The sequence below is a fragment of the Amphibalanus amphitrite genome, unplaced genomic scaffold (genome assembly GCF_019059575.1).
Source record: "Amphibalanus amphitrite isolate SeventyFive unplaced genomic scaffold, NRLGWU_Aamphi_draft 000722F_arrow, whole genome shotgun sequence".
Taxonomy (NCBI): Eukaryota; Metazoa; Arthropoda; class Thecostraca; order Balanomorpha; family Balanidae; genus Amphibalanus; species Amphibalanus amphitrite.
This window is the reverse complement of record NW_024882216.1, coordinates 22,536-32,358: the sequence shown is the minus strand read 5'-3', so window position 1 is coordinate 32,358 and position 9,823 is coordinate 22,536.

Genomic DNA, 9,823 nt, shown 5'->3' with positions numbered 1-9,823 from the left:
AGGTCATGTCAAGTGACCCAGGCGCGGATTCATTTTTTATTAATAACTTCGCGAAAAAATGCCGCAGAGCCGCAATTTTGGTATCATCATGTTCGCCTCACTCAGGCGCGTCGAATGGTATACTTTTTGTTCGGCTGAAGTTAACTTAAGGTGTTGACCGTGGGTCAAGGTCAGGTCAGAGTCCTCCAGATCACGAATTTGGTTGAAGGAGGTCATGTTGCATATCATTCGATTCAGCAAGTCTTCCTGAGTCCATTGGTGGCTTTCTCGACGCGCTAGCTCAATTTAATCGGGAGTTATTGACGAAAAACTCTTATTACCCTAGTGACGTCATAAATGACGTCACGTAAGACCAACAATGCATAGGTGAAGCATCGGACCTTGCAAGGAGTGCATGAAATCACGATTTCGTGTGCTTGAGATAGTTTATTAGGCTGGAGCCTGTCCGGCCGCGCCGCCCCCGACCTTGGTCAGGTCACATAGGGCGGCCGACTAGACATGTTCAAAGCTGAGTTGACGGCAAATAGGCAAAAACTGGCAGCTGAAACTTGCTCGCTTATGTTCAGAAAGGTGCGGAGAGTTCACCCATGCCCTATTCGTCATATCCATTTTTATCCATTTTGACATTTTTCAACTTCTTTATTAAATACTATCGTGAGAACGATACACATGCAGGGCTCTTGTTCTAACTCATTAAACTCAAAAACCATTCATTGAAAAGCTACCATGATAGCAGAAACAGCTTCATCATGAATTGTGCTGTCCGGTGATATGCTATTTTCTCATATATCTTCTCGAAACTTCCGTAAAATTTACGTTGAAAACTGGACATATTTATCAGTACCATAGCCCGATTTTAGGAACCGGAGCGTGGGTCTACTTTCGGCAGGGATATAAGTCCTCAAATGGTAAAGTGGCTTAAAAATAAGGTTCTATCAGATAACTTCAGACAATTTCCTACCCACTGATAGGTATAAATAACAGTTTATCGAAAGTCGGGTTTTTGATTAAATTCGCACTAATCTGGTATTCGGCAAGACCGTGCAGCGACCTGTATACCTATCGCACGGGATTACCGTAATCCGTCCGCTGCACTCAATACCTTAATCCCGACCCGTGACATCTTTTAGCACGGAAACATCCGAGTGCCAGTCGCGGATACAAGAAAGAGCAGCTAATCCTCGGCTCAGAGGTGGGAATCTCACCGATAAGACGGACACGGCGGAAATTCAGAAACTGGCGGCCTGCACACTCTCAGCAGCGTGACGACAGGAAAGCTCGGTGCTGCAATAGGCCTCGTGCTGCTATAAAACAGACCGAGATACGGTCACAAAATGTGTACTTACATGTGATAAGGCGACCACTAATGTCTGTCAGAGTTGTTTAAGCTGACAAAAATATAGCCAAACTGTCTGGGTTATCTGCTTGCCCGGCAACAAACAACGCTGATACGTCTTTGATATCATGATTGGTGGCACATTCTCCAAGAAGCTGTAAATTCAAGTCGTTTGTGTCCTGGCAACTGAAGATTCGAGAGTCCGGGACAGCAAGCAGAATGTTGATGGCTCTAAATGTCGTGAGCCTGATCGGCCCTTGTCCATGATGCACCTCGGCTCAGCCGAGGATGATGGATAATGGATATAATGTCGTCAGCTGTTAAAAGGAGTCCTTTCCGTGACTCCGTCCCGTCCTGTGCCGTCTTGTGCCGTCCCCAGGGGCGTAGGCAGGGGGGGGCCACTGGGCCATGGCCCCCCCCCTTGGGCGCCGAAGGCGCCCTTTGCGATTGGAGGGCGCCGAAGGCGCCCTCCAATCGCAAATGCAATTGTGATATAATCGAATCGAAAAACAATCGCGACTGGAGGGCGCCCTCCAATCGCGAATGTGTTTACAGGGAAAATACGGATGGAGGGCGCCCTCGGAGGACGCCCATTCCAAATACGCCCTCCAAATACGGTTGGAGGGCTCCCTCGGGCGCCCTCCAACCACATTTGTAGGCTGTAGCTCTCTAAGCGTAACGGTGGTCGCCTATGTAAGCCGCTGTCCTGTAAATAAGCGCCCTCTCACCCGAAGGCGCCCTCCTGTAGGTCGCCACCCTGCTACACATTGCCGCCCTTCTGCTGATCGGCGTCCTCATAATTATTGGCGCTCTCCTACCTATTGAGCCCTCATGTGAAATTTTGAAGGCCGCCTTTCTCCCTTTTGGCACCCTCTTGTTCAGTGCCGCCCTCCTACCTATTGGTTCCCTAGTCCTTCCTGTTGAATGTTAATCGGGGCCCTTCTCCTATTAGCGCCCTCGTGTAGATCGCCGCCCTCCTAACCACTGGCACCCTCCTGTTGATCACCGCCCTCCTATCTACTGGCACCTTCCTGTTGACCAGCGCCCTCCGCACAGACGCCCTCCTGTTCGTGTCATCCTCTTGAGCAAAGGCGCCCTCCTCACCATTGCCACCCCCATTTTAATCGTCACCCTTCCGCTCATTGGCGACTTCCAGTTGATGACCGCCCTCCCACCTATTGGCGACCTCTTGTTGATCGCCACCCTCCTATTGGTGCTCTCCTGTTCCTCGCCACCCTCTTACCTGGTGGCGCCCTCCTGTTGATTGTTGATCGGCGCCCTCCTACCTATTGGTGCCCTCCTGTTGATCGCTGCCCTTCTATCCATTGGCGCCCTCCTGCTGCTCGCCAACTTCCTACCTATCGGTGCCCTACTGTCGAAACTCGGGATGTTGATCGGGGCTCTTCTACCTATTAGTGCCCTCCTGTGGATCGCAGCCCTTCTACCTATTGGCAACATCCGTTGATCGCTGCCCTCCTATCATTTATTTACTCCTTTGGCATGTTTTTCAACTTAGTCGTTCTATTGCACATAGTTGATGTCTTGCCTGTGAAAACTGCCACAAATGAACGTGCATTCAGCACAATGAATGAAGTATCTATACCTACCAAAACTATCTACGCTCTACGATGCATAAAACACGTCTTTGGTCTTAACGGATTGATCCTACTTTACGTGCATCATGGCATCTATATGGATTACGATTAAGTATTGTCAACAGGTTCGGGCGCAACAGCAGGCATCTGAAGTTTCGGTGATTGAAACTGGTTATGTGGGTACACTGTATGCATCTGTGAGAAGGCTATGAAGGCTGGTCTGAGGTAATTTGGATGATGTTTACGCATCTCGCGCTCCGGTATCAATCCGATACGGTGATCTGGTGCGTAGATATGCCACCGTCAATAAACTTTTATACATCGACACCCATGAGCCAAGCTTTCTGTACAGTTTGTGTGGCAGCGGCCCGACCAAACCTTAGGTATTTTTTACACCTTCAAATTTGGTAAAAGAGCGAGAGGAGCTTTGAATAGTGATCGTATAAAAGGCGTGCCTAAAAAGCGGAGGAAAAGGTTGTTTTCAAAAATTTCGCGCGCCTTCGGCGCAGCATTTCAAGAACACTTGACCTTTTGTGACCTGGAGTATAAAGAATACACACGATGCAAAATCAATGCAGCACGACCTATACGAGGTTACGCAAAAAAAAAACTGGTGGCATGGTAAAAAACGCCTCCCAACCCCCCAACCCCCACTGATAGATTTTTTTATCTCGCGACCGTATGGCGCCCTCCTTGGGTGAGGTGGCGCCCTCCAAACCCTTGGCCCCCCCCCTTCGCGATTTTCTAAATACGCCGCTGGCCGTCCCGTTCGTCCCATTCCACCCTATTACTGCACCTCTATGTTGTCTGCCCTATCCCATCCTTCCCATCCTGTCCCGTCCCGTCCCGTTCTCTCAGTTCCTCCCATCCCGAACAATCCCATCCTTTCGCTTCACCTAGCATCTCACCGTATCTGTCCAGCTTCTCTCTTCACCTCATTACCCACAGGCCTCTCTAATGACCCTCCAAAGCAGGCTGAGAAGCCGGGCCGCAGAATCAGCCCTCGGCAGCCGTCACTGACGACGCAGTCCCCCCCCCACCCCCACCCCCACCCCCACCCCCACCCCTCCCCCTCGACACGGCTGGGTGGCAGTGACCAGCCGCCCCTGATTGCCCTGATTCGGGCCGGAACGGCCGCCGGTCCTCGTTCCACCGATGGCCCTCTGCCAAGTGGACCACGTCCGACCACCGAACCAAGGGAATTGGACCGGACCGACGACCGCCCCACGCGGCGAGCTCGCCCGCCCGCTGTCCGGTCGGGTCGGGAGGGGCATTTCGTTTTATATACCGGCAGTCGGCGGCACTTTGGTTTATATAGCTGCGGACTGTCCCTCCCGGTGGGTTGTTTTATGAACCCCGCTGTGGGCACTTTGTTTTACACGCTGGGGACAGTGCTCGGGTATCCGCTGCGGGACTGTCCCTTGCCATTCCGTGCCACCCCGTCCCGTCCCGTTCAACATCAAAGCGTTTACAAGTGCTGTCCTTTCGCCCAGTGGACATCTTCTGTGTTATAAAATGATTGGGCGGAATTCTGACATTAGTCAACGTCTCTATGGATAATTTCTTATCACGTTCTCCTCTCTGCTGGAACAAAGCATGTTACTGCTTTGATGGAGCGCATAGAGAACGCCTGAGATTCGTCTGTCAGATCTCTGGTAAGAATTTGATTACTGATCAGATATCGAGCTGGTGAAACCCATTTAAAAACCCCACAACCCGTACAAAAAACGTACGCCACGGGAGATCAGCTATCACTACCGACCAGCCATCATCCGTGCGCCCGATAGCTGGACGACAGGCCCCTCGGGGGCGGTTTTATCGCCGTTTTCCGACCGATTGGTCGTCGGTCGGGCTGGTCCGATTGGTCCGCAGTTGAAGTCGCCGCCGCAGACCGCCCCGCCGACCCCAGTCCGACCACCATCAATACAACATTTCCAATTCGGGAGAGTCCTCCGGGGGCGTACCCGGTCGATATCGGCCAACTTTCGGCTGTTTTTAGTGTCGGCTCGTCCCCAGTTTTAAAGCGGTGGCCTGTAGCCGCTGAAAGGGCAGCGCTGCTAGCACGGAGAACGCCATTCCCCAAAGGAACGAAGAAGTTATTTGAGTGCCAGGTCAATGACAGAAACTGCTTTGCTTCAACGTTCTTTTGAGACTATATTTTTGCACACTGCGAGAAAGGTTTACAGGTGAATGACACCATAGCGGATCCCCCTTTCGGCTCCGGTTTCAACAAACAGCCTTCACTCCAAACGCGTGGGCCTTACAGGCTGCCAGGCAGCCTCCTCTCACTATTCGATACCTGAGCCATCACACGTGCACACGGGCCTGCATACACCGTGTTATCGAGCGGGATCACGGGCGAGCCGCATGCAGCACCGACGTCCGCCCATCAGCCGAGCAATACTTATTCATGACGACGCTTTATCTGGTCGTGCTCTATTGTTGGTTAATCTAACGATCGTCGGACATGAATGGCCCACCTGGGTATTGTTGCAGGGGTTGATCAGCAATGCTCCACACAAAGCCAAATGGCCCACCAATCAGCCTTGTAGCCAGCCGGCTACAGTAAAATTTTAACGAGCCATTTTACACGGCTGTATCTTGATTACGAGTGGAATCATGAGCCTGCAGGCCCGGCTGGAACTGTTAATAACGCTGTCCTTGGAGCGGCCGTAAGTGGGAATCAGCCGTCGTGTACGGACGTTTCTAATAGCCACTACAGCGAACACACATGCTCCGGCTGAATTACAATGGGCTAAGAACTCACAAAAATGAGATCCTCATAACTGTGTACTACGTCAAAGGCTGTCGGGTGCAGATTCCACTACACGGACACCTGAGGGATTTTATTTAAGCCAGTTGGCTTCGTCCTCAACGTAATCCTGGATAACAGTATTAAGTGAAAGCCAGCAGAAATATTACCACGGATTGCATGAATTATGCAATGTTCAAAGAAGATTCTTGTAGGCGACACATCAGTTTAAAGTGGAAAACGCGTCCACCTAACGGCACGGCCTTATACAAAGAGGGAGACTGAGCAGACATAGGAATGCTGATACTGCTTACTGTTGGAAGCCTGCTGAACCTCTGAGCCTAAACTGGGTGAGAACGTCTAAACTGGGCCTACCCTGGTCGGCTTTGTATTGTCTTTCACTTGTTAGCGGCCGCGCAACATCGCCCAGTGGGCCACAGACAGTAACTATTGCCTGTCGATAAACCGAACAGAGCCGAGAACAGGCGAAAACTGTCCGACTGAATACCATTCTCTAACACCGAACAATAGACGCTTGTGAGCCGTCTATAGCGAAACTAGACAGGAAAGCGGAGTAGCTGTGTTAGGCGAACTGTTTGTCTGGCGTGGCCCTGTCTTTGATGATCTGACCAAAGAAAAAAGTTGAGTTGATCCTCAAGCGGATCTTTGGGACTCGTTTTTACATCGCTGGCACAATAGGATATGCCTTAGAATCGATTATGCACCCTCATGGTCCTGCCAAGATGGATAGGAAACGCCATGTTCCACATTCACGGCTTAGACGCAATGACGTAGTCAAGAACCACATCGGTTTTCTTAGAACACGACAGCTCGCCTGAATGCGAAATGGCCCGCCCCATCAGATAAATCACTGTTCAGATCAAACAAGCCGGAAACAGCACCGGGCACCATCTTATCAATCTGACAGCCGCTCGGAAACAAATGTGTGCACTATCAATCACACATCAGCAGGACGGGAGACATAATCTTGACGTCACTTACATCGCATACCGCACTGGTGTTGCGAGAATTGGCTAATTGTTCAAAGTACCGCAAGCAAGTGTCGCGATGCGTGATAACTTAACGGCGCTGTTAGACCCCACTTTACTTGTTTTATCATTGCTTTCACCAGGCGACGCTTGCAGCGATCTGTTATCTGGCGTTAAAACGATGTGTCATCACTCGTAACGCGCAAATCTAGGCCGATACGCATCCAAACGACGCGCGATCACTTCAGCGGAATGATCTTGTGGTTGATGGCTAATATCCTTTTCTGGAACTGGCATGATGAGTACTTTCCAAGATCCATCCATGTATGAATTTTTGCTAAAGTTTTTAATATTCCAACTTGTTAATGAAAATGCGATTCGTGACTAATCTATGTAAGTTTTTCTTCTTTGTAAGCTTGTCAATTTTCATCATAATTAGCATCGTCACTAAATCACGTCATCAAAAAAGATTATGAGGCATTGCACAGAAAATCCGCAAACAAAGAGCATTATCATTTTGACGAGTCGCTGCGGCGCATAATGGGACGCGTCACTCGCGATGGGGACAATGCGTCGTTTTTGCCGTTCGCAGCGCCGCGCATTGTCTGCTGTGCGCCATTCTGAGCCGACAAGGCGTGGAGATGGGGTGGCGATAAATTCAGGCGTCCTTTTCCTCGTTTTTTTTTATAGATAAAATTTGATCCGCAGAGGTCCCGAATACCGCACTGTTTTAATCTGAACTCAGTTAAATCCCTTGCAGAAGTTGCAGTTTGAACAGATTCCCAAGCAATTCACTTTGATATGTGTTCATAGAAAATTTAGCATCGTATCACTCTTATCTTCAGGAAATAAAAAAATATTGATCAACATCAAATGGGTCCAATTATGTAAGTTAAATGTTTTCATGAATGCGTGATGAGTTGCGCTACCAAATTAAAGTACTAAAATCGACGGCACAAACCATGATTCCATTGCAATAAAGCCTAACACAAAGCCGCTTTTCCGGCTACCTGCTCCTAATAAATATCTTGTGGTCACTGCAAAACGATTAAATTCTGCACAAGCTCGTGCAACAAAATGTATGAAATAATACACAGATCAGATTTCCCGAATTTGAATGCCTTGGAAGTGCTTTATCGTCATAATTCTGCGCGACACGTCTGGATCCTGTGACACTGTTATTTCAGCCCACATCAGAGGAAGGCCGCGGGGCACGTCTTGGCACCTGCAGTGAAAACTAAGACGCTCTCCACATCAAGCGGATCTCTCACTCTCACTGAAGTCCAAAGGAGGAGGCACTTGAAGCTCTCAGCTGCCGAGGTGAGCTTCTGTAGTTGGTGTGGCCTCAGGAGGTTTGAGTGTCGCGCCTGAGCTGCAGGATATCATGTCCACCATCTTGACACTACTTCTCTGGTTGCCTGAGGTCTGCACGTGCGGACAGACCACCCAGAAAGCCTGTGAGCCGACCACGGGTGACGGAGGTCTCCTTGGAACCCAGGAGAGTCCCAAGGCTGTCCCAAAGGTGCATGGAAGTACCAAAGCAGTTCACGTGGAAAAAGCTCTTTGGGGCGACTAGAAACGTGATCGTTGACCGATGCATTTCCCAATGGTCATTAACTGATGACCAATGACAGAATCGACCACTGACCGATTGCCAACGACCAGTGACCGATAACTAGTGACCGATTGCCGGTAACCAATGACTGGCGACCAGTGAACGATGACCGGCGGCCGATGACCGATTACCTCTGACTGACCTGTGACCGAATCCCAGCTGTGCAGCGCCACCGATCGGTCCACGCACAATTACTCTAATCACGGCGGCGGCAGCGGCGGATCACACGGAGGCCGGTAATTGTCGCACGCAGGCCGGGACCGCCGCCGGCGCCCTCCGACCGTAATTGGAAAATGCGGCAATCCACCCCAAATTACCGCCCTTGGCGTCATGCTTCTGATACGAGAAAATAATGGCAGCCAGTTAACAATTTGGAGTTGGAAATGGCGTCACTCATGGCGGAGCGCCGCGCGACGAAAATAGCATGGGTAATATGTATAATGTGTCTGATTCAGCGGCGCAGCGTCACCGCAACTCGCAGGAAACCCGGGGCGAGGCGGAGAAAACGTGCCATGATGCGTGGGAACCGCCGAGGCCGTGGTTCGGCTGGTCATCGGCGGTGTTTATTTATGTAAGCTGAGTGCGTCCCGACCCCCACTGGCGCTTCCCGGATGGGAACTGGGCGATCGCGCGGGACTGCAATTAGCTGCTCCAACCAGTCACGGTGCTGTGGTGGGCGGCTCATACATAGGCAGGACGTTCAGGACGTGCGATTACATAGTGATGTTGGGCCTTAGGTATATTCGACAGGGCACCAAGCGGTCGCTGCTGGTGCTGCTGCTGCTGCCACCGCCGCCGCCGCCGCCGCCGCCGCCACCGCCACCGCCGCCGCCACCATCGCCGCTGGTAACAGACTCCTCCGGAAAATGGCGCGTTGATATTCCAGACGGGTGGCGGCTCTTCCACTCTGTGAATTATACAAAAGGCGCGCGGCGAAACAATGCCGGATTCATCATAGGAGAATGGGGAGCTAGCCGCCTATCTAGCATTGTGCGCCGGCGGCCGCTTGATAACGGAGCACAATGCCGCCCGGGCCGGTCCGTCCTACGCCAGGGTTTACCGGACGAACAATGGGCCTTGCGGGGTGTCATCTCACCCCACGGGCCCACCAGCGCTCCCACATCCACCAAATCGTCCAAATCTCGCCCCCACCGGCCGTCCACCGGCCGTCGGGACAGGTGAACAAACGCCCACACCGGGTCCGAATGGCGCCGGTGAATCTGGGGGGGGGGGGGGGCAATCTGAGAGCGCTCCGGCGGCGGGGTCACCCTCACAGTACACAACACGGGCCGAAATCGGCCACATCACCGACCACCATCTCTGGAATGGGTCCATTTGCTCCAGATGCCCCGGCGACCGCCAGATGACCGCTGCCGCAAAGTGGCTCCATTCGAGGCGGACGAGGCCCTTCTAGCACCGCTCCGGCACGGTCGGCGACCACTTGGTCTGTATCGCTGCGGACTGCGGCCACTCTGGTTGTATCGCCTGGGACGGCGCTCTAACTAATGGGGACCATTTCGTCAGCACTGACAGTGC